Source organism: Heteronotia binoei, chromosome 6 (assembly GCF_032191835.1).
Source record: "Heteronotia binoei isolate CCM8104 ecotype False Entrance Well chromosome 6, APGP_CSIRO_Hbin_v1, whole genome shotgun sequence".
Taxonomy (NCBI): domain Eukaryota; kingdom Metazoa; phylum Chordata; class Lepidosauria; order Squamata; family Gekkonidae; genus Heteronotia; species Heteronotia binoei.
In genome coordinates this window covers 21,737,570-21,763,392 of record NC_083228.1, presented here as the reverse complement: position 1 = coordinate 21,763,392, position 25,823 = coordinate 21,737,570, and the positions used below count along the sequence as shown (strand labels likewise).

At 45.7% G+C, this 25,823-nt stretch overlaps 2 protein-coding genes across 2 annotated transcripts in view; one reads left to right on the top strand and one right to left on the bottom strand.

Annotated features, from left to right (window-relative positions):
- Positions 1–25,823, bottom strand: part of CDK1 (cyclin dependent kinase 1) — a 286,235-nt gene that overhangs the window by 167,400 nt on the left and 93,012 nt on the right. The gene's annotated exons all lie outside the window — the stretch shown is intronic.
- RHOBTB1 (Rho related BTB domain containing 1) overlaps positions 3,941–25,823 on the top strand; it is an 81,961-nt gene continuing 60,078 nt past the window's right edge. Inside the window, exon 1 of the mRNA XM_060241094.1 lies at positions 3,941–4,048. The gene's annotated coding sequence lies outside the window, so the exon portion shown is untranslated. The remainder of the gene's footprint in view (positions 4,049–25,823) is intronic.

Sequence of the window (25,823 nt, the reverse complement as noted above, 5' to 3'; positions counted from 1 at the left end):
CAAATGACCTGCTAAAATGCCAACAGTCAAGAGTTCAACCCAGCCTCCTGCCACACAGCTCCTATTGGCTGGTTTAACCCCTCATTGTCTCCTGTGTTACTGAAGTAAACTGTTACTGCTCTGCCTGCAGGGTCATATGGAGGCAGTGGTCAAGGCCTCTTTGTGAGAGATGGGGTTGTGTGTGCTGCCCTTCGGGAGGTCATGGGACTGCCTTTATTCAAGAAGTCTTCTCTAGACCCTCACCAAGGATCTACACAATTATAGTATCTCACAGGGCTTTTTTTGAGCAGGAACACAGAGGAATGCAGTTCTGGCTGACTTGGTGTCAGGGGGTGTGGCCTAATAGGCAAATGAGTTTCTGCTGAGCTTTTTCTACAATGAAAACCCATATTGCCCATATCCTGTTTTTGTCCAAGGTGCTCAAGCAGATACTGGTTATTCTCTTCCAAGTGGATTTAGATGAAACTAATTATATAGACTTCTTTTGGTTGGGTTTCAGGCCAGGTATGGTAATAGAAACTGTCACAAGCCATTTCCACACAGGTTATCTTTTCCAGGTTTAATACTGTTGGGGCATTATGGGGAATTTGTGAAACTCAAAGGGTTTCCCTGCTTTTTAGCCTATCTTTCCCCAAACTTCACAGCAAAACCTGGATGGCTGCCATGTGGGTGGGAGAATTTGGATTTTCCTGGACACGGGGCAGCTGTTTTCCTTGACCCCATGGTAGCCATTTCCTTTCCCTGTCATGAGGCTTTTAAAAAAAATGGACCAGAGAGATAAGGAGAAAAATATATCTCCACAGCAGAAGGGATTGGTTTTTCTAAATGAAAGGTGAGAATTCAGAGAACCTGTTACAAAGTGTTATGATGTTATTTTGATATAATGATATTCAATTGCCAATTCCATTTTTAAAAATTGGAAAAAGGAAACTGTGGGTGGGGGAGAGCGATGACTGCTGCTGGCGGGGTGGGGGGTGTTGGGGCAGGGAAATGTTAGGGAAACCTGCCATATGGAAACCCCATTTCTATATTGGTAGCCACACCAACCTGTTCTTGGGTAGAAAACTCCTTAGACACCCTGGTGAATGAACTGCCCCTATGAATATGATAGTGGAATGTATCTCTGCTAGCTATGTTAGACTTTTCAGTGGCTTTTGCTACCATCAGCTCTTATGTCCTTCCGTATCCTTGGGCTGGGACATGTATTGGAAATAAAGTGGTGGATATCCTGAACCAGTGTCTAAACAAGTTAATGGGCCAGGGGAAGGCCAATAAAGTGAGGCTCAGTCCAAAGAAGTCCAAGGTATTGTTGGTGTTGATTGTAAACTTGGGAGATGGTCTACCGTGGAAGGGTTGTGCTCCTTGTCAGAGCAGATTTACAAGTTTGGGGTGCTGTTAGATCCTGAGCCACAGTTTGCTAAGATCTATAGCATTAGTGATGACCTACAACAAAAATTTCCAGAGCACTTTGCTCAAGGATTTCTGCAAAGGTTGGTCTAGTTCACTTTTGCAGCTGTCCTAAGGAATTAAATATGTTTGTATTTTTATTTGTTTATTTTCTGCCCCTTCCCATCTGAAAAGGGCTCAGAGCGTATAACAACATCATAAAAACAGTAGAAATAACAATTTAAAACATATCAATATAAACAATACAATTTCATCATAATCAATTGTAGGTGGCGGCTCAGCTGGGCACATGTTGTATATAATGAGAGTCTAAAACAGTAAAAAAAAAAATAATATTACAGCAGAGATGGTGCTGCAGCATAGGGCCGGCCAATGGAGTGGAACGCTCGATAGAGTAGGATGCCCGCTGCCTCAACTAAAGACCCTACAAAAAGGTAACAGTTCAGTGAGGGCCCGGATCTCCAAGGAGAGCTGATTCCACCAGGCTGGGGCCAAGGTTGAAAAGGCCCTGGCCCTTGTTAAGGCGAGACAGACGTCCTTTGGGCCAGGGACAGTCAGCAGATGTTGTGTGCCGGATTGTAATGATCTCTGGGGCACATATGGGGAGATGCAGTCCCATAGGTACATAGCCATTTGGACTGTCCAATCAGGTGCCACTTTCTACACCTGAGGATGGCTACAAAAATAGACCTGTGAGGGGGTCACAGGAGAAAAAAAATGCTTTCAACTCCCTCTCATCCTTGCTTCCTCTCCCCTCTACAACTTCTGCCTCATTCTCTCTGCCCTGTTGTTGCTGCCTTCCTGACCCCACCCATTTCCTCCTGCTATTCTGTTGCCCTCGCAGCTCCTCTTTATGATGCTATTTATCCCTCACCCCGTCTCTTCTTACTAATTTTAAAATATCCAGTTGTCATGCCAATTGTAATCTTGTGGGGTTGGTCAGCAGCCTTGTTTGAATTGTGAATCTGTGTAAACAGAGGCATTACTTGTTTGGTTTGGGATTTCAAGCCCACCCCGCCCCAGTTTTTTGGAATGCGTCAGATTTTTCTGCATATCTGGATGGTAAACAGCCACTAGTGTCCCTTGCCTGATCATACTCATTCACTTTTGCTACTTGGGGAAATCTCAGTAGAATATGGAACACTCATTAGAACCTAAGAAGAACACTGCTGGATCAGATCTCTGGTCCATCTAGCCCAGCATCCTGTCTCACAGTGGCCATCCAGTTACTCTGGAGGTCCAACAGCACAGAGGCTGAGGCCCTTCCCTGATCTTGGGCCCTGGCACTGGTATTCAGAGGTTTACTGCCTCTGAATGTAGAGGTTCCCTTTCATCACCACAGCTAGTAGCCACTGCTAAACCTGTCCTCCATGAATCTCTCTAATCTCTGTTAAAGGCCATCTATGCCTGTGGCCATTGCTACATCCTTTGGCAGTGAATTCCACATTTTAAGCACTTGTATAAAAAAGCATTTCCTTTTTCTGCCTATCTGCTTCATTGGATGCCCAGAAGTTCTAATATTTTTGGGGAGAGAGAAGAGAGAGAGAGAGAAAGCTGTGTAGACAAAAGAAAATAAAATGAGCAATGGGGAGAAGTAAAAAGAATGTGGTCTGGATACCACCTTAGAAAAACAAGGAATCAAGCTAATAACTGATTACTGCAAAGTAGCTGATTGCTAGGGTGGCAGCTTGTGTTATACTTCCTAAAGGGGTTTGAATGGTTGCTCCTTAGCCATTTGAAAGCAAATGTAAAGAAGCTGGAGGCTGTACTGCTAACCTAGGTAAAAAAAAATAAGAAAAGGCATGAGTGAGGTGGCCTGGCAGACGTTCATTGAATCAGTATCAGAGAGCAGGGCTAGCTTACTAATGACAGTTGGAGAGTGGACTCATTTAGCTAATGAACCCTCACAACAGTAGCTTTTAAAAAGAGCAGAGTTAATTGCTTGCTCATGTAAGATACGTGCTGTGCAGTCCTGTGCATTTTTACTCTGCAGTGAGTTCCACTGCATTCAGTGGGGTCATTTCCCCAGGTGAGGGTGCATAAGATTGTAGCCCTAGCTTGGCAGTGGATCATCTACGGGATGCAGTTCTCATTATGCATGCTTTATGAATGGCTCAGCTAAGAGAGATTTGCAATCAATAATGTTATAGTGCTTTTAGAGTGCTCAAAGTGCTTAAAAAGTGTAGTCTCGGTGATATTGCTGTCAATGGAAATTCTTTCAAAAAATTCCTTCCTGGTATATGTAGCTGTTCTTTAACACTTTTTAATCCACCTTTCCTCTAAGGAATTCTGGTCAGCACATGTTACTGAGTGAGAGTTGTTGCTTGGGTCTCTCCAGTATTTCGACCACCGGACTTTTTGCTGCTTCTTTTGTTCCAATTCAGAACCTTCTGAGTCGTTTCTCCTGCAAATTGTTTCCTGGAACCTCAAGCCTGAGCTCTGTACTGTCGCTATGGCTATTTGGTCCAATACATCTGAATCATAACTAAAAATAAATGCACTCTCTTTGTAATAAAGACTATTATTTCTCCTTTCCTCCAGGGAAGAACCATAAAGACCCTTGTGAGAAGTTGTCCCCTAACAAAGGTGCTCTTTCAGAACACATTTTAAGATGGCTGTGAAAACTCTTCTCTCCTCAGTGGTGAGTAGAAACTTGCCCTCAGAAAATTACCCTCAGATAAAGTTTTTTTCTTCTTCATTTAGACCTCCCCCGCCTCCATGCAAGAAGAAGAAGATGAAGAAGATATTGGATTTATATCCCGCCCTCCACTCCGAAGAGTCTCAGAGCGGCTCACAGTCTCCTTTACCTTCCTCCCCCACAACAGACACCCTGTGAGGTGGGTGGGGCTGGAGAGGGCTCTCACAGCAGCTGCCCTTTCAAGGACAACCCCTGCCAGAGCTATGGCTGACCCAAGGCCATGCCAGCAGGTGCAAGTGGAGGAGTGGGGAATCAAACCCGGCTCTCCCAGATAAGAGACCGCATACTTAACCACTACACCAAACTGGCTCTCTAGAACCAGAGAACAGGTGAAACCACCTCTTTCAGCTCTCTGTAGAGAAGTGCACCCTTTGAGATGAAAATAATTTATTTATAAAAGAAGCAATATGGGGTTGGGGTTCCCCCCTCCCATTCCAACAACATGCTCTTTTTCCCTCCCAAAGTTTCAAGAACCTCTTTAAATTGACTGTAATGCTGATCAGAACTTGCTTGCACCAAGATGCTTGCAAATATGATACAACCAGTTTCTCTACTCCATGGAACTGAATGGATTCATGCCTCAAGCGGAAGCTTCAAGAACTGCCATTGGGACATATGAAGCAGCCTTATACTGAATCAGACCCTGGGTCCATCAAAGTCAGTATTGTCTACTCAGGCTGGCAGCGGCTCTCCAGGGTTTCAAGCTGAGGTTTTCCACGCCTACTTGCCTGGACCCTTTTTAGTTGGAGATGCCAGGGATTGAACCTGGGATCTTCTGCTTCCCAAGCAGATGCGCTACCACTGAGCCACTGTCCCTCCCCGAATGTCTCCCCCCACTACAATCCTGTAGAAATGCTCAGTTATTAAGCTTATTGCTACTGAATAGAGCTGGTTCCTCTGTGTGTGTGTGTGTATGCACATGTATTTTCTACGGCATTGCACTATGCATTTCTTTTATCCATGCCAGCAGCATAAATATAGTCAGGAGGGGTTTGAGGCAGACATATGTTGAACAGCAGCACTAATATATGTATTCTCTCGGGGAGCTGTTATTCACTTAGCCAAAACCTGGCACAGTATTACTTGTCATGCATTTGTATCGTCTGTAAGCTGGTAAGGCATTCCTTTAGTTTTATGAGCTGACTGGATGATATTAGATCACATCCACTTATTCTCTAACTGAGGGCTTGTGTTTCACCTCCCCTCGGTAATATGGAAGGAACAGAGAAATGTGGTAATCCTTTACCATGGGTGGTCTCAGTGATTCTGGGGTCATGGGCAAAAGCAAAGGATGGGGCCCCAAAGTTGCAACCCACTTCCACCACCGCCCAGGGCCAAGCAAGGGATGGCCCTTGCCCTGTGCAACTTTGGGTGGGAATCAACACCACTGGTGAAAACTGGCTGTTGAAGCTCCAGACAAAGGAGGTGGGCGCTTGTTCTTTTTATTCTTTTTATTCATTTTATTCCAGTTTGGTGTAGTGGATAAGTGGTGGACTCTTATCTGAGAGAAGCAGCTTTGATTTCCCATTCCTCCACTTAATAGCTGCTGGAATGGCCTTGGGTCAGCCATAGCTATTGCAAGAGTTGTCCTTGAAAGGGCAGCTGCTGTGAGAGCCCTCTCAGCCCTACCCACCTCACAGGGTGTCTGTTTTGGGGGGAGAAGATATTGGAGATTGTAAGCCACTCTGAGTCTCTGATTCAGAGAGAAGGACAGGGTATAAATCTGCAGTCTTCTTTTCTTCCCTGCTCATTGTGTGTGTGTGTGTGGGGGGGGATAAGGCTGTGGACAGTTGGGGCCCTCCAACATGGTCCCAGCACCCCTGCCTTGGTTGCCTATTGGTTAAGGCTGCCCTTACACCTCTCGCAGCCGACTATCTTCTTTTGCTATATTAGCCTTTCTCAAGAGGACTGTGGATTTGGTATACTGGCTAAAATGTCAGATTAGGTTCTGAAAGATCAGTTCCCCACACTACCATAAAACTTGGCAACTTTGGGGCCAGTCACACTTGGTTATGATCTTACCTCACAGGAGTTTTGTGAGGATGAAAAGAAGACTCCTGTATACTGCTCTGAGCTCCTTAGAGGGAAGTGGAGATTAAAATGTACTTGACAGAATTTGATCCCAAGTCCTTCCAGTGTAGTGGTTAAGTGTGCGGACTCTTATCTGAGAGAACCGGGTTTGATTCCCCACTCCTCCACTGGCACCTGCTGGGTTAGCCATAGCTCTTGCAGAGTTGTCCTTGAAAGGGCAGTTTCTGTGAGAGCTCTCTTGGCCCCACCTACCCCACAGGATGTCTGTTGTGGGGGAAGAAGATAAAGGAGATTGTAAGCTGCTCTGAGACTGATTCAGAGTGAAGGGTGGGGTATAAATCTATGGTCTTCTTCTAATATTCCCGTATCCTGTGGGTTAAATCAACTGATGCAGGAACTTGGTGACAAAAAGTGTGGAATCTTACAGAATGGCTATCATTATTAATGGAATAATGGCTGGTCAAAAGTACAACCTTGGTAAGATCCGGGCCCTGCAGGATCTGCTCCAATTCCACAGGGCCTGTAAAACAGAGCTCTTTCGCCAGGCTTTCAGCTGAGACAGTGGACATTACCAGCCTCCCCCCTTCATTCCATCCCAGTGCTACAAGATCTGCTGGCCATGTCTGCTGGCCATAACCTGCCACTTTAGTCTCTGTTGTCACTCTGTAGTTTTAGATTTTATATATTTTAAATTGGTCTTTTCTTGTTTTTACTGTTGATTGTTTTATGATGTAGCCTATCCTGAGCCTGTCCTATGGGAAGGACGAGATAAAAATCGAATTAAGTAATAAATGCATGAAGACAGGCTAGCAGCAGTGTAGAGCTAAAGTTGTCTGAACTAGGCAGGCAATCTTATATAACACATCACAGGCTCACACTGGATAAATAGTTTATTTGTATGGAATTTATAAATGCAACTACGCCAACACGCATGCAGTTTTTACTACATCATTCTTTTGAGAGCCAGTTTGGTGTTGTGGTTAAGAGCAGTGGACTCTAATCTGGAGAATGTGGTTTGATTCCCCACTCCTACACATGCAGCTGCTGGATGACCTTGGCTCAGTCACAATTCTCTCAGAGCAGTTCTCTCAGAGTTCCCTTTCTCTGGGGAGAGAAAGGGAATCATGGAATCATACAGTTGGAAGGGGCCTCCAGGGTCATCTAGTCCAGCCATAGAATCATAGAATTATAGAGTTGGAAGGGACCTCCAAGGTCATCTAGTAAGGAGATTATAAGTTGCTCTGAGACTCCAGGTGAAGGGCAGGGTATAAATCCAATCTCTTCTTCTAAATAGGCTGTACATATCTGAAGTAGGCATGCTGAAATACCCACCTTTCATGCCACATACAGCACAGGTTGCCGGCTGTCTGATTTTCAGGGTTCTTGCACACATCACCCGGCCATCTTGTTCACAGTTCCCAAAGGATCAGTTCCATTTTTGCTTTCCCATGTGAATACTATTTTCTTATTCCTGCTTAATAAAATGAAATGAAATTAAGCAACCCTAATTTTCTGGGAATGTGTAATATCCTCTATTGCTGTTGTTTTTCCTGAAAAGCAGAAGTATGCTAGTTTGTAAGTTTTTGGAAATAAGTGAGTTCCATGCCTTTCTGTTGTAGGGGAAATACATTATGAAAATTGTACATGCACTCACGCCCACACATAGTTTCCATACTGTAGCAAGGTAACATATATCTTGGATGCAGAATTAGTTATCAAAATTCAGTATTTTATTTATTTATTTAATCATATTTATATTCTGCCCTCCCCTAACAGACTCATATAAGTTTAACCATATAAGTTTAAAAAACAGAATATACAATAAAAATTATTTTCATACAAGTTTACAGCTACCAAAAGTCCAAAATGCACATCAATGTTTCTGACTGCTGTTTTAGACTACATTCATTGAGAGCCAGTTTGGTGTAGTGGTTAAGTGTGCAGACTCTAATTTGGGAGAACCGGGTTTGATTCCCCACTCCTCCACTTGCAGCTGCTGGAATGGCCTTGGATCAGCCATAGCTCTTGTAGTTGTCCTTGAAAGGGCAGCTTCTGGGAGAGCTCTCTCAGCCCCACCTATTTCACAGGGTGTTTGTTGTGAGGGAAAAAGGTAAAGGAGATTGTAATCCACTCTGGGACTTTGAGATTCAGAGTGAAGGGTGGGATATGAATCCAATATCATCTTCTTCCAATGGTGGATTGTAAACCCCTTGGGGCAGGGGCTTGTTTTCTTGTACTCTGTAGGGCGCTATGCACATTATTAATCTGATACCATCACTCTCACCTCCCCAGTTGGATTAACCCAAGGACTGGAATGGCTCAGATGGACTGTCTTTGGTTTCATCATGCAATGCAGATTTGCAAGGAGTAATTAGAATTTATGTTCATTGTGAATGCCTTTAATTTCCACAAGGAGTCTTACAGGGCAATCCTAGGAATGCATTCCTGGGAATAAGCGTCCTTGGATAGGACTGAGTAGAATTCTAATAAGACCTGTTTAGGATTGGACTCTTATTGTTTATTTATTATTTATTTAGTAAATTTATATTTAGTAAGTTTATATTCTGCCCTTTCCCATGACGGGCTGAGGGCGGATGTCAGCATGCTCTGGGAGAATCTTGATGATTAGACACTACAGCGCTTCGTAACAGATAGCTTGAGGTTCAGGAATTTATCACTGCTCACATCTTGTTCACCTACAGCAACACAAAGTACGTGTGTTGTTTTCTTACAGAGACCAAGAGTGGCAATCCTAAACAGAGTTATGCTCTTCTAAACTTAACCCATGGCGCCGAGTGGTAAAGCTGCAGTACTGCAGTCCAAGCTCTAGTCATGACCTGAGTTCAATCCTGGTGGAAGCTGAGTTGAGGTAGATGGCTCAAAGTTGACTCAGCCTTCCATCCTTCCGAGGTTGGTAAAATGAGTACCTAGTTTGCTGGAGGCAAAAGCAATGGCAAACCATCCCATAAAAAGTCTGCCAAGAAAACGTCCTGATGTGACATCACCCCATGGGTTGCTAATGACTTGGTGCTTGCACCTTTACCTTTTAAAAGTCTGCTTAGCAGCTGCGTTGTGAATCATCCCCTCCCTCCCATAATTTAATCATGAAAACAAGCAAAGATCTGAATGCAAAAAGACATGTAAAAAAGTGGATCAGGATTATTATATTTTAAGTACAGTTTCATTGTTTCACGGTGTCAGTGAGGACCATATAGGTTTCTCCATGGTTTTCGTAAATGCAATGTCAGTTTTAAATAGTGGGGGATCTGAAGCTCACCATCAGCATAGACACTGAACTGAGCGAAAACTCAAATGGCCTTTTGTGAAGCACAGAAAACATCATGTAAGCCTTTTACTCTTGTGTGCCCAGGGTGGCTGCATTGCTTTCAGGGCAAATTGTTTTTGACAAGGCTGCATCCCAAAGATTAGCAGTGGGCAGATTAAGCTGTCCTTGATTTTACTATTTAATCCAGCACTGCTGGTTTGGTATACTGAAAAGAACAAGATAACAGACACAACAGTTGACTCTTTTTCCTTTTCTCGGAACTACATTAATGAGCATAAAGGCGTGCCAGCTACCGGTGTCCTGTGACCAGCAAGGAGTACAAGCTTGCAATTGTTGTCACTTAAGGCTGTTGGATGGTTCTAGCAGGATTTTGCACCTTGTTCCAAACAGGGCTATATATACGCCTAAGACAACATAAAACTCTGCACCCAAACAATGCACATTCTGGGACAAAGAAACATATTTTCTGTATAAAGTGAGCAAATGTCTCATTTAAAAGTATTTATGCACCTGCCTTGGATAACAATCAGTAACAACATAATAGTAAAATCAGACACAGTGAAAAGGAATACCAGTATACGAACAGCCTATTAATAAGCCAGAAAAGAGTTGGCTTTGTCAGTAATTTAAATTGCCTCCAGAGCTCTTTGGAATAGCTCACTTTTGCAGCCCCACTGAAAAATCAAAAGGATGGATCCCCTCCTGTCCACTTCCAGTCAGGAAGTGGGAAGGGACAGTGGCTCAGTGGCAGAGCATCTGTTTGGTAAGTAGAAGGTCCCAGGTTCAATCCCCGGCATCTCCAACTAAAAAGGGTCTAGGCAAATAGGCGTGAAAAACCTCAGCCTGAGACCCTGGAGAGCGGCTGCCAGTCTGAGTAGACAATACTGACTTTGATGGACCGAGGGTCTGAGTCAGTATAAGGCAGCTTCATATGTTCATATATGTTCCAGGAATCTGTTCCACAAATACAGGGTGCCAAGGCCTGAGGCTTTGGTGGTTGCAGAACCCAGACAGAGGGGACCTGGCTAGGGTTGCCAATCCCCAGTTGGGATGAAGAGAATGCCAACATGCTCTGTGCAAAATCAGCTTTTCAATACGATTATCCAAACACTGGTACTAATGTCTTACAAAAAGTCTCAGCAACATTTTCTTCATGTTTATTTTACTACAAAGCAATCAGCCTTGGAAAGGTTGGTCCAAATTCAGGGATGCTTTCCAGGGTAGCAGCTCAAAAGCTGGAAACTCTAAATGTGGCCAAGTCAAGGCAGCCAACCCTAAAACTTTGGAGCCAAGAAGGGACTGCACGTTGTGTGCAAGCAGTGGTGTTTCCTTCCCCCTCCCCAGCACTTTGCAGCAGCAGCTCCAGCCATCCCCCCCTCCCCAGCTAGGGTTGCCAAGGTGAGTAAAATAAAGAAACAAACACTGTGTAATTAACACGCTTTATACAAATGCTCTATGCGCTTTTTTTATGTACGATACAACCTGCGTCTACCAGAAAGAGAGAATGTAAAGGCAGCAGGAGGTGATACCTACTATTTGCAGCATTCATCGTTTATTTCATCGGAATCATTATTTCATTTATGGACATTGAACTCGGGTAGAGTCATATAAATTTTGTTAAGAGTGTTTTTCTAAGAATTACAATGAATAAAAAGGTAAAGGTAGTCCCCTGTGCAAGCACCAGTTGTTTTCGACTATGGGGTTAATGTCACAACGTTTTCACGGCAGACTTTTTATGGGATGGTTTGCCATTGCCTTCCCCAGTCATCTACACTTTTTCCCCAGCAAGCTGGGTGCTCATTTTACCGACCTCGGAAGGATGGAAGGTTGAGTCAGCCTGAGCCGGCTACCTGAAACCAGCTTCTGCCGGGATCGAACTCAGGTCGTGAGCAGAGAGTTCAGACTGCAGTACTGCAGCTTTACCACTCTGCGCCATTTAAAAAGTGTATAGAGTATTTGTTTAAAGCGTGTTAATTGCACAGTGTCCGTTTCTTTATTTTACCAAACTCTAAACTGCGGTTTCTTGTTTGTCCAATCTCCAGATGGGGGCAGGGGATCCCCTGGTTTGGAGGCCCTCTCCCCACTTCAGGGTCATCAGAAAGCGGGGAGAGAGAAGGGAAATGTTTGCTAGAAACTCTATTATTCCCTGTGGAGACTTATTCCCATAGAAAATAATGGAGAATTGATCCGCTGGTATCTGGGGCCCAGGGAGGCTGTTATTTGAGGTAGAGGCACCAAAATTTCAGTATAGCATCCAGTGCCTCTACCCAAAATACCCTCCAAGTTTCAAAAAGATTGGACCAGGGGGTCCAATTCTATGAGCCCCAAAAGAAGGTGCCCCTATCTTTCATTATTTCCTACGGAAGGAAGGCATTGAAAAGGTGTGCAGTCCCTTTGAATGTTATGACCAGAACTCCCTTTGGAGTTCAATTATCCTTGTCCCAGCCTTGCTTCTGGCTCCACCCCCAAAGTCTCCTGGCTCCATCCCCAAAGTCTGGAGATATTTCTTTAATTGGACTTGAGAACCCTGTCTCTAGCCCATTCCACACAGCTTCCTCCATCTCCCATTCCTCCACCTTCCTCCTCTCCGCCAGCTGCTTTTGCTGCTACAGTGCCCTGCTCAGCTCTCCCAGCTCTGGCTGCCATTGATGACGCTTCACTGGCTCAGCCATGGCAAAAAGAAAGAGAAAAAAGCAGGCTGTGCCCTGGAGGACCCCCTGGGAGTCAGGGGGGCTGCCTGGAAGTCAGGGGGCAGTGCCCCCACAGGCCCCCCTATGGCTACAGGCCTGACTAGAACACAGCAGAAGGAATTGGATGCTCAGGACCGTGCTTCCCTAGCTTCCCAGAGCCACAAAGCTCGTGTATGATTAACAGACGGTAAAGTATTGTGTACAATCTTGAAAATAAATATTTCAAGCAGGGCAGACGTCGTAAACTACTCTGTCTTCTTCTTTAATCCTCTTAGGGCCTTCACTGTCTCATTTGCTTGCTGCTCATTTGCTCTTATTGCTTAGTTGCTTGGACTGTTCACTCCAGCTGAGCAGGAGCAGCCCTTTGTGAGGCGGTGTTTTGGGGTTTTTTTGCAGTACTGACTCTGAATAGTCATTTGAGATGGTAATATAAAAAAACAGGTGGCTAAAAAGTGGAAATTTGCATATTGGCTCCTACTTTCTGCATGTTGGGTCCTTAAAAAGCACAGTGCATGTCAGTTAGAATCTTGGTGCTTGATCTGTCCCAGTTTGGGTGTAGTATTCAAGGAGGCCCCAGCCTAGCCTGGGCTCGTCTCATCAGACCCTGGAGGCTAAGCAAGGTCAGCCCTGTTAGTATTTGACCACCAAGGGGAGCCCAGGCCTGCTCCACTGAGGCAGACAGTGCGAAACCACCCCTGAATGTAAACCACCCTTGAATATCTCTTGCCTTGGAAAGCTGAAGTCATAATTCACATAAAGTCTCAATGAAATCATAAACAACATGGAGTCGCAATGTGCAGGGAGTTGACTTGAAACTTCCTGCTTCGATCTTTCTTCAAGCATGGGGTGCTCCTTTCATAATAATTATACAAAAAGTTCCCGCTTCAAATAACTGATATCAATATTTCCACCGCGTCGTATAACTGCAAATAATATTAATACATTCACAAAAGCACAACAATATTTCCAAAGGTTCAAGACAGGCAGAATGCTCATACAATCTTGAAGTGACTTCTCCCTTGTTCTTGAAAAGCTTAAGGGCAGAGTTTTTTTGTAGCAGGAGCTCCTTTGCATATTAGGCCATACCCCCTGATGTAGCCAATCCTCCAAGAACTTACAGGGCTTTTAGTACAGGGCCCACTGTAAACTCCAGGAGGATTGGCTACATCAGGAGATGTGGCCTAATATGCAAAGGAGTTCCTGCTACAAAAAAAGCCCTGCCTACGGGGTCACCATAAGTCAGCTATGACTTGATGGCACTTTTTCACTACCGCCATTCACGTACAAAGGAATTGCCGTAGGGCTCAGCAGACCCATTTTATCCTGCTGTCCCTGGCATGGCTGCGGATGCCTGTATCTCACCTGATGGTGTAGCTTCGCACTCCTTTGCACTCCAGGGTGCGCTCTCAGCCAAATTGAGTGAAAGCTATTTTTGCAAATGGATGCACAGAAGTGTTTAACTGCTGCTTTTATGGAGGACTCTAGAAGGCCATATTGCAATATTGTAAACAAGGTGAAGTTAAACTTCAGTGACTTAAGGAGGATAAGTAAACTGGACTATCCCAACTCCTAGTTAATTTGAACCTACTTTCTGTAGCTCACTTGTCTGTTTTCTTATCATTTGCCTGTGGGACTGGCAACTAAATATCTGGGATTCGTGTAGCAATGGGGATAGCTTTTTGATATTACCAATGAGAACATGAACATCGCTTGCTATCGTGATGGGTGAACTTTGTATGTACTTTGGCAAAGCATCACACAATGGGGAAAATGCTCACATTCTTTTTTGCAAGTAAAGTGTGGGAGTGTAGTCAGTTGTAGTTAGAACGTTCCCTTTCAAGTATCTTTCAAGTGTATGGTGCCCATCAGCTTCAGTGTCATGAGTATTTAAACTTTTGCCATTTTTTAAAGGCGCAACAGAGCACTGCCCATTCTGTGTTGTGGGTTTAGGTAATGAAAGGGTTTCGAGCTGTCTAGACAGAATATATAGCTCTAAGTACTGGCAATGGTTAAAGTTCTAAGGAAAGAAATTTTACACTTTCATCTTTATTGCTGGTGAATCTGCAGAAACAGTGCAGTTTGCAGTGTAAAAAAAAATATGCTCAAAATAAATAACATTTCCAGAAAAGCAATTAAAATAGAAGAAAAGGTCAAGAAAGTTGGATAGTTGATCTGAGAACTTTAAAGCATCCTTAAGATGTGATTAAGAATATTCTTGAGCATACTGTGCATATACTAGCTTATAAAAGCTGTGTGTGTGTGTGTGAGAGAGAGAGAGAGAGGCTGCCAAGGCACTTTGCACTCAAGGCAGCCCTGTGAACTAACGTCTTTTAGAAGATCCTATCAGTAACATCATTGCTCAGGTCTTGCAAACCAAAAGCCTATAAAACGTAGTTATTTTTCAAAAAAGGGGGGGCTACATTTATGCTTGCATCTTCAGATGGGGCCTGGAGGTCTCTTGGAATAACAACTGATTTCCAGTCTATAGAGACCAATTCCCCTGGAGAAAATGGTGGCTTTGAAGGATAGGCTCTATAGCATCATGTCCTTGCTGAAGTCCTTCCACTCTTTGCACCCCGTCCTCCCGAGGCTCCACCCCCAAATCTTCAGGACCTACCTAGCCAGAGTTGGCAAGCCTAGTTATAGTTGCTCCTAAACAAATTGAAGCTATTGAACCTTAAGTGAATGCAGCCAGTTCCCAAGGAGCCAGGCCACTTCTGTGGAGCGGGGAAGATCATGGTGCAGGACCATGAATAGGGGGGGAAAGGCACAGAACCATGAATAGGGGGGAAATGTCCAATTTAGAAATGCAGTTAAAATGTGAAGACTTTTTTTATACTTATTTCATGCAGTTGAAATACTAAGTGTGTGTAGGGGGTGGGGGGAAGGAGTTAAAACACCACAGATCCTCTTCGCATATTGTGGTGGCCCAGAAGAGTCCAGCAATGAAAATGTGAGAAGTGCATTTTGTACTCCTTAGAACAAGATGTCTGGTAGTGGTTGTTTTTATTTTTGTGGGGGGCGGGGAGGTTGACATCAAGTCGCAGCTGACTTATGGTGAGCCCTGGTGGGGTTTTCAAGGCAAGAGGTCTTCAGAGGTGGTTTGGCATTGCCTGCCTCCACATCATGGCTCTGGTATTCCTTGGAGGTCTCCCATCCAAATACTTGCTTTGGCCAACCCTGCTTAACTCCTGAGATCTGATGAGATCAGGCTACCCTGGTCTATCCAGTCTGCATAAGTGGTGGTGGACATCAATGTGTGAAAAGTCGTTATGTGCAAAGCAGAACAGACAACAGGATATTGTAAGGTTATAAATTGGAGGCAGCTGTTTCAGACAAAGTCGCTATTTATACCAGCAGTGTTTGCATTACGTTTTACAATTTGAGGGATGGATGGGTTTTAATAGGAAATTATTCGAAAGGGTAACGGATCTCTCTCACTTTGATCAAGCGGACAGCCTCCCTGGCTGCGTTATAATTTTTTTTTGGGGGGGGGGGGTGGCAATGCAAGTTGCATGCAAAAGTGAATCCCATTAAGTTCAATTGGGCTAGCTAGCAGGTGGTTGTAGGGCAAAATCTGAGTCCAGTGCCACCTTTAAGAGCAACAAAGTTTAATTCTGAGTATAAGCTTTCGGGTGCACACACTTCTTCAGATTGGAGCCCAGGACACTTCTACGTAGGTCTCCTTGCTAAGCCATGTAGTACACTTATCCCAGGGACTTGCTTCAGGGTAAACTTTTGTAGGGGTGGGCAAAGTAGGGTAGAGCGAGTAATACCAGCAACAGCAGCAACTTCCATTCTGTCAGGCAGGTACATTGTTAGTGATACAGAAAAGAACATAGCTCGCTGCTGGTTAAGAACCTAAGAAAAGCCCTTCTGGATCTTACCAGTTTTCCATCTAGTCCAGCATCCTATCTCACACAGTGTCCAAACAGTTCCTTTGGCAGGCCAACAACAGGCAGGCTGGCCCGGCCACTAGGCAAACTAGGTAATTGCCTAGGGTGCTAGCCTTCTGGGTGTGCCAAATTGGGCACCCCATGTGACTTGGTGACATCAGTGCAGGGTGCCAGACAGTTTAGGGCCGGTCCTGACAACAGGGAATGGAAGCTGATACTTTCTCCTGTTGTCTCTTGGCTCTGGGGTTCAGAGGTTTAGTGCTTCTGATGGTGGAGGGTTCCCTCAGTCACTGTGCCTAGCAGATGCTACTCTACTGGGGTTCTCTTCCCCCCCCCCCAACATTATGTGTGAGATGCAGGCCTTTTTTTGAGCAGGAATGCGCAGGAACAGAGTTCTGCCTGGCTTGGTGCCAGGGGTGTGGCCTAATATGCAAATGAGTTCCTGCCAGGCTTTTTACAAAAAGCCCTGTGCGAAATAATGGTGACATCATGGAGTGTGGCCTAATGTGAAAATGAGTTCCTGCTGGGCTTCTTCTACAAAAAAAAGCCCTGGCTGAGACGACTTCTTTCATTAGGGTTGCCAGCTTATCACCAAATAGGGTTGCCAGCTCCAGGTCAGGAAATACTTGGAGATTTTGGCACAGGGCCTGAGGAGGGGAGGGACTAATACCATATAGTCTACCTTCCAAAGCACCCCTGGGGATCAGTTGTAATCAGTGTTTCCTCTAATCTGAGTTAGCGTGAGCTAGGTCACAGATTTTTAGCTTCCAGCTCACACATTTTTGTCTTAGCTCAGGAAGGATGACCCCAGAGCACAATAATTTATGCAGCAGCTCACAACTTTAATACCAGTAGCTCGCAAAGTAGACTTTTTGCTCACAAGACTCTGCAGTTTAGAGGGAACATTGGTTGTAATCCCAGAAGGTCTACAGGGGTGTCAAACATGCAGTTCAGGGGCCGAATCAGGCCCCCAGAGGGCTCCTGTCAGGCCCCCCAGCAACTGGCTGTCAACTGCTTCCTTCTCTCTGTCTCTTGCTTCCTTCTGCATAACAGCTTGCTTTGCAAGGCTTGCTCAATTACACAGCAAAACCTCTATTTTCTCCATTGACTGTGGCTCCTCCCATGGGGAGGGAGGGGGGGAGGAATAGCTTGCTTTGCCAGGCTCTCTCAATGACACAGCAGAGCTACTGAGCTAAGCCTCTCTTCTTTCTATTGGCGGAGGCTCCCCCCCCCCCCCAGTCCCCTGGGGAAGGAAGGAAAGAGCCACAGCTTCCTTTGCCCAGTTCCTTGGATCCCATGGAAGAAATACAAAGAAAGCACCTTTTAGTCAGACCAGAGTGCTAACGTTTTAAACATGCTTTAAGTTTTTTAAAATTATATATTTGTGTTTGTGGTTTTTTTTAAATTTATATCTCTGCTACCTAATCATAAATAGGTACACACATGGCCTGGCCCAACAAGGTCTCATTTATGTCAGATCCGGCCCTAATAGCAAATGAGTTCAACACCCCTGATCTACAGCTGACCCCTGGAAGCTTCCGAGCCGATCACCAAAATGCCCAGCGGGAGAGCAAAAAGCCTCCCCGCCGGTGCCTGCAGCAGGCTTAGAATAATGCTTCAGTTAAGGCTCTTTTGGAAAGTGTGCCCGCCAGGCGGCTGGAAAACGGCCCTATCAGGCGTTCGGCGCGTCTCTCTAGTGTTGACTTTTTGCCCCGCCTCCTTACGCTCCCCTCCACCCCCGTTTTCATGAATGAAATCCAATGGTCGAGTATAAATAGAAGCGAGAGGCTGCCGACGTCACAGGGAAAGCGGCTTGCTCCGCTGCTCGGGAGCTTGGCCCCGCGCTGCTGCCGATTCCCGCTGAAGCCCGAGGAGGGGCGGATCCGGGCCGGGGCGCGCGTCGGCCGCTGCAGCTGCGGGGAAGCGGGCGCAAAGGGCGAGCCTAGCGCCATGCTGCCTTTGTGCAAAGTGGGGCTGCTCGCTTGCGTTGCGCACTCTGCGTAAGGAGCGGCGGGGGAATCCGCGGCGGCGTTGGAAGGCGTCCGGTCCGTCCCTCCCGGGTAAGGTGCCGTGCGCCTCGCCCCCCGCTCTTCGTAGCCGTTCAGGCTCGCCCGCCACGTGTGCCAGGCATCTCTCCCACCGAAGAAAGTTCGCGCGGGCACGCCCTGGCTGCTGCAAGAGCGCGGCGCTGCCCTGGCCCACGCCCCCTTCCGAGCAGGTGCAGCACGCTTGCTGCCAGGGCGCGGCTAGGCTTGCAGGGAAAGGAGTCGCGCGGCGGGAGAGAGCGGTGCCCTTTCTCCGGGGCTGGGCGCTTGCAGCTTCCCTCCCGGGCTGCCTTTTGTCCCCGCCGAGGCTACGAAGTCGCTTGTCTGTTGTGGGTTGCTGTGACAACTGCAAAGGGCTGCCGTGCGGCGGGGGGGGGGGGGGAGGGGGATTTGAAGCCACACGGAACGAGGGAGCATTGCAAGCACGCCCAGAAGAGCTGCACTCAGTGTCGGATCGAACCGTGCAGAGGCCCCCTAGGCAGTCGAAATCTGGGGGGGGGGGGGCTCTCCTTGCAAATTATTTCAGAGTTGGAGCACCCCGCCCCACGGCCCCTGCTGCAGCCTGCTTTTACGAAGCTGCAGGGAAGAGGCAAAGTTGGCGACAGCATCAGGTCGCGCCAGGCAAGGTGCTGGTTACACGTGCAGGCTGGGAGGGCTGCAAGTTGGGGGGAAACGGAGGGGATGAGCTGGCCTGGGGCCGCTAAAGGGGTGGGGGCCCATAGGCCAGTGCCTACTTGGCCTAATTGTTAATCCCGTTCTGCCTGCAGTGAATCTGTGACCTCAAAGTAAAAGGGGGGGGGGGAGGATCTCTCCACGTGCTTTTTATGCAAACCTACAGTGGTTTGGGAATGTGCATACCTATCCTAAAGAAGTCGCCTGTCCCGTTTCAGCAAGCAACTTTCTCTTTCTTGAATGCTTTCTCATGAATGGGAGGAACGTGACCAGTAGATCAAGCCAGCGCTCCAAAGCTAAACGCCATTTCTTTCAATGGCCCATAGGGGAGGGAAAATGTCTCTTGAAAGTCCTGAACTTTGGCTGAGTTGTGCCCCTACCTTTTATGATGTAGTCAAGCATTTTTAGTAGCGCTCTTTGCATTTTCTCTCCCTTTTGACTTGGGGCACCGACAGCCAGCGACCCTGTTGAAAAGCCAAAAAGGCAAGGCATGGGCAGTTTGATCGAACCCTTTTGACCGACTTGGCTGCTGCTGGCCGTAACGCAGCTGAAAAGCTGGCTCTGCACATCTGTTTGCACAGATTTGTGAAGTGTACTGCATATGGTCGCACTGAGAGCCAGGAGCCGATGCCAGAATATTCTCGGTGACTGACAGTAGCTCACCCAAGCGTTTTGTTTTCTGTTCCTGGACGTTCTGCTGAACTGTAGCCAAACATGTAGCGCCTAGCAAGCCAGTGGAGCTGAATAAATGCTAAGAAGTGCTACAGATACGTATATTTCAAAGCAAAGGAAGATTTAAAATATATATATATTTCAAAGCAAAGGAAGATTAAAATCACGTATCTGGTTCATTCGCCCCATCACATGTGTGTTTGGTCCCCGGCCAATAGCCATTATGATGTCCTCCTTAATTAATCACCGCTAAGTTAGTAAGTTACGCAGAGCTGTATCCTCCAAAGCGGTGGTCCCCAACCCCTGTCTATGGACTGGTACCGGTCTGTGGCCTGTTAGCAACTGGGCCATGAGTTGTATAATTATTTCATTATATATTACAATGTAATAGTAAGACGACGACAACAACATTGGATTTACACCCTGCCCTCCACTTCAAATTTCAGAGTCTCAGAGCGGCTCACAATCTCCTTTACCATCCTCTCCCACAATAGACACCCTGTGAGGTGAGTGGGACTGAGAGAGCTCTCACAGAGACTGCCTTTTCAAGGACAGCTCTGCGAGAGCTATGGCTGACCCAAGGCCATTCCAGCAGCTGCAAGTGGAGGAGTGGGGAATCAAACCTGGTTTTTCCAGATAAGAATCTGCGCATTGTACACTTAAACTAATAGAAATAAAGTGCACAAAGAAATTGTGCTTAGATACTATTTTCCATTTCTGCATTTTCCCCCAGCAGTGGTGTAGAGGCAGTCTAATCTGGAGAACCAGATTTGATTCCCCATTCCACATGAAGCCAGCTGCCTGACCTTGGGTCAGTCACAGTTCTCTCAGAACTCTCTCAGCCCAAAAAACAAGTCTAGCTCATCACTTAGTGGTGAAAGAGCTAGAACTTTCAGCTGCCAGACAATCTTAGTATCTCCTGTTTGTACTGCACACAATGCTGTATGGTAATTATTATTAATTGTTGTTCTCCGGTGGGGCCTGAACCAGCTAGCAGTGTCGTTCTTCCCTCTACCGTTTTATCTTCACAACAATGACCCTATGAAGTAGGTTAGGTAGAGAGAATGTGACTGGTCCAAGGTTACCCAGCAAGCTTCCATGGCAGAGGGGAGGTTTCGAAGCTGGCTCTCTCAGATCCTAGTTCTGACTCACCAACCACTACACCACACAGGGTTTTAAGGCAAAATCTAGTTTGTTTTAACAACTCAGTTTAAAGGTGTTGCAGTTTTTTTGACCCAAAACACTATAGTACGCCATATAAATCTTACTTCCTATCCAATGTAGTCTTATGTACATTACTAGTGTAAAGAACTTTTCTGCAGGTGGCTTTGGGAGTCTGTGCGCATCTGATACTTTGAGATAACAAGGGCTCATGGAACCTGAAATCAATTGCTATGCTGCTTTTGACTAATGCAGAAGACATAGATTCTGGTGTTATTTCTGCCCTAATAATTTGGAAGTTCTTTGAATATGTGTTTTCAGGCTATGGAAAATATCCGTGAACAACACAGATGAATGTTGGAGTCCTGGATCCACTAAAGGAGATTAGTTTTTCTCGCTTTCGAGGGTGTTTTGTGGCCAGTAATTTGGTCCACATCTGTATGAATTGGACTTAAATTTGTGTGCTAATATCCTTATGGTGTGCTCATTCATTGCATGAAAGCACGGTTTGGCAACAACCTGTCTGGCTCTCATCTTCCAAAAGTTAATAATTCTCCCCGCGATAATTAACTGTGCCATTTTGTTATGCTCTTCTAAGTCCATTGAAGTCCGTGACCACTGTAAATTTGCAGAGCCAGTTTTTTTTTTTAAATTACCGCCCGCCCCTGCACATAGGAAGCACCATTTGAGTACACAGATGGAAGAACTGCAGGATGCTAAAAAGAAGATTATCAAAATAATTGCTGAATGTGAGATTAACTTGACAGCACTTAATATACCTTTTGGATGACCAGAGCTGCTGAAATATGGTCTCACTAGAGGTCAACTCACTGGCTAAAATAATATTTTCCTATGGTGTGGGTGGGACATATTGCAAATATAGGGTTTGTACAAGAGATCCTTTTCTCAGGGCAATGGGGAACAACTCCCTTCTGAGCACTGAGGAACTGTTAACTTGCATTATTTATATCCTACCGTTCTCACCAGTGGGGACCTAAAGCAGCTTATATTCTCCTCTTGTCTGCTTTATCCTCACAACAGTCCTGTGAGGTAGGTTGGGAAGAGAGTGAGTGACTGGCCCAAGGTCACCCAGCCAGCTCCTGTGGCACGAGTGGGGATTTAAATCTGGGTTTTCCCACATCTTAGTCCGACACATCCAGGGGCGGCCAAACTTGCTTAACAAAAGGGCCACGTAGAATAAATGTCTTATGTTTGAGAGCCTCAAGACATGAACATCAGATGTTTGAGAGGCACAGGGCGGGAAGGTGGAAAGAAAGCAACTTTAACTTTTAAATGCATTCTTCAATCTGGCCAATGGGGTGGTGGTGGCTTTGAGAGGCACACACTATATGTGAAACAGCCACATGTGGCTCCCGAGCCACAGTTTGGCCACCCCTGCTTTAATTGCTACACTCTGCTGGCTCTTAGAACAGGGGTGTCAAACATGTGGCCCAGGGGTCAAATCAGGCCCCTTGAGGGCTCCTATCAGGCCCCAGCAACTGGCTGTCATCTGCTTCCTGCTCCCTCTCTCGCTTCCTTCTGCATCACAGCTTGCTTTGCCAGGCTTGCTCAATCGCACAGGAGCTATAGAGCAAAACCTCTATTTTCTCCATTGGCTGAGGTTTCTCCCTTGGGAAGGAAGGGGAGGGGGATAGCATGCTTTGCCCAGTTCCCTGGATCCCATAGAAGAAATACAAAGAAAGAACCTTTAAGACCAATGAGTGCTAATGTTTTAAGTTTTGAAAAACCTTTAATTGTGTTTGTCTGTGTCCCTTATGAAGCTTATGTCTCTGCTGCCTGGCATCGCATTTTATGATGCACACTCACATGGCCTGGCCCGACAAGGTCTCATTTATGTCAGATCTGACCCTCATAGCAAATGAGCTTGACACCCTTGGCTTAGATTGAACTAGCTTCTAACAGCAGTGCCAAGTGCTGCACAAATGTGCAGAGAGAGGGTGCTTGCACACCACAGCATTTGCACAGAACTGACGGTGTGCCATCTGTGCAAGCCCTAAGCGCTCCTGCCTTCAGCTTATACTATATGCTAGAATATTTGTATAAGCAAGCTGTTACTGACCTCAGTTGCATTATGGACCCTTTAAGAATGTTTATGTTGGACAACTGTGTTGGTTCATATGGGGAAGAGCTCTCTGCAGTACTGGTTACATATGCTCTAAGAAAGAGGATGAGGGGCCAACATGTAAGGGGAATTAAGAAAGATTTTTTTGTTTTGGGGGAGGGGGGTTCATAGCTGTAGAGAATCCAAAAACAAAGTCTCAGTGGGACCTCTTTTCCCTTTGCGTGTGCTCTGCATTCTGAAATGTAAACGCGGCATGCTTTATTATTTCTTCTGTTCATAGAGATAAGCACCACTGATGTACATCGTTGCTTTCCTTTTGCTCCTCTGCAAAGCACACTTTCCTTCACAGGTGGCACCAAGTGTATGTGTGGTTTTGCAGCTGGAGACAGATCACTGCTCAGCTGTGAAACTCCTTTGCTAATTTTGGTCCTGCCATAATACCCCACAGCTCAACCTGCCTTACAGACTTGGAAGGACAAAAGGGACTATAACAGGGGTGGCCAAACTGCGACTCAGCTCTTTCACACATATTGTGTGGCTCTCAAAGCTTCCACCACCCCATCAGCTGGCTTGCAGAAGGCATTTATCTCTTTAAATCACTTCTCCAAGCCAGCCAGCAGCTTGGAGAATGCATTTAAAGTTAAAGTTGCTTTCTTTCCACCTCTGACTTTCCCATCTCCCTCTCTCCCTCCCTTCCGGCTCTCAAGCATCTGACGTTCATGTCTTGCGGCTCTCAAACATCTGATGTTTATTCTATGTGACTCTTATGTTAAGCAAGTTTGGCCACCCCTGTACTGTAATATGCTGATATTGCAATAGATAGGAGACAACGCTTGGACTTAAGGTTTGTGCCATCTAATGCTAGTCTTGAAGGTGTATTAGATTGTTTTTCTGCTATATGATTTTGATTGTGTTGCCAGCAGAATAAGTCTTTTACAAAAATGAAATAAATAATTAAAACTTCATAATATTTTAATAAAATAAAAGGCTTGGTTACTTGTGTACAGCAGCCTCGGGGACGTACGGGGTTCATCTTTGGACTCACTGCCAAAGCTTAACAGCATGCCATGCAGCACCATGGGATAGAGAAATTACCAAACATCTTAAAGCAACTCACGTGATCTACAGCTTAGAAACGCAAGTGAGGTTGCTGCTCAAAACAGTTACCTGACAATGGGATCAGGGGTCATTTCATAGAAAAAGAGGTGCTGGAGCTCATTAGCAGATCTCATTTGCATATGTCACACACCCCTGACATCACCAGAAGGTGTACTAAATTGTCAGCTCAGCATCCACCTTACAATGCTTCTTGAATTATAATTGTCATCCTAAAACCTTACTCCCATTATGTTTTTAAAATTACTTTCTCCTATGCGGCCAGTATTCCCAGTAGTAATGTATGGCTGCGAGAGCTGGACTATAAGGAAGGCTGAGTACAGAAAAATAAGATGCTTTTGAGAAGACTCTTGAGAGTCCCTTGGACTGCAAGAAGATCAAATCAGTCAGTCCCAAGGGAAATCAACCCAGACTGTTCCCTGGAAGGTCAGATGCTGAAGCTGAAGCTCAAATACTTTGGCCACCAAATGAGAAGGGAGCACTCACTAGAGAAGACCCTGATGCTGGGAAAGACAGAAGGCAAAAGAAGAAGGGGACGGCAAAAGATGAGATGGCTGGACAGCGTTACTGATGTAACAAACACGAATTTGAGGAGACTTTGGAGGATGCTGGAAGACAGGAGGGCCTGGCATGACTTCGTCCATGGGGTCGCAAAGAGTCGGACTTGACTGTGCGACTGAACAACAAATGTGGCCACAGTGGCATGATGAAAATTTCCATCTGTCTGCTTGATATATTTTGGTTATTTTCTCATTTTTTGTGGGGGTAAATATTAGAAAGTTTGTCAAATCTTAGGGTTCAGCAAAATTCTTATGTGTGTGTAACAATGGAACCTAGAAATAAGTATTGGGGGAGGGGTGGCGCGAAAGAGCACAATAACATTTAGAGGTTCTGGAGTTCTGCTCCTGTGAACTCCTGCCCAAAATGAGGCCCAACTGTCATACATGCCCTTGTGGTGTGGTGGTTAGAGTGTTGGACTAGGCTCCAGGGACCCAGGGTCTAATCCCTGATCTGCCATGGAAAACGTGGCTGGGTGGCTTTGGGTCAGTCACACTCTTTCAGCCTAACGTACCTCACAGGGTGGTTGTGAGGATAAAACGGAGAAGAGAAGGATGTCAGCCACTTTGGGTCCCCACTGGGGAGGAAGGCAGCATACAAATGAAGTAAGATAAATATAAATCTACCCTTTGAACGACATGTCAGTTTCTGGTGTCCTGCACACCCACAGACTCGCTCTCCGGGTATGACAGCTCTGATCTTAAGAGTGCTATGGTCCCCATTCAGTCTTATGAATGAATAATGTCTGTTATTTCAACATGTAACAAACATGGTAATGTGAGGCATGATGAAGGAGAAATGGTATTCATCTGAGATGCTATAGTAACACAAAGAAGCAGTCTGGACATTTTGACTCTTTAAGCCAGGGGTGTCAAATATGCAGCCCGGGGGCCAAATCAGGCCCCTGGATGATTCCTATCAGGTCCCTGAGCAACTGGCTGCCATCTGCTTCCTTCTCCCTCTCTCTTGCTTCCTTCTGCATAACAGCTTACTTTGCAGACTTACACAGGAACTACAGACAAAACCTCTATTTTCTCCATTGGCTGGGGCTCCTCCCTTGGGGAGAAAGGGGAAGGAGGGATAGCTTGCTTTGCCAGGCCCTCTCAATTGCAGAGCGACTGAGGCAAGCGTCTTTCCCTTCTCTTGACTGAGGCTCCTCCCTGTCCTGGTCCCATGGGGAAGGAAGGAAAGAGCCAGAGCTTCCTTTGCCCAGTTCCCTGGATCCTATGGGCGAGCTACAAAGAAAGCACTTTTAAGACCAATGAGTGCTAATGTTTTAAGCATGTTTAAAGGTTTATTTATTTATTTTTTTAAAAAAAAAAACTTCAATAGTGTCCTTTATATAGTTTGTCTCTGCTACCTAATCTTAAATAGGTCCTGGTCTTGGTGCTTGGGGGGCGCAAAGTGGAAGGGCTTCTAGACCCACTCGTGAACCTTCTGATGGCACTTGGGGGGGTTTTGGCCAAAATCAAATCAAATCAACCTTTAATGGCATATAAAAAAAGTTA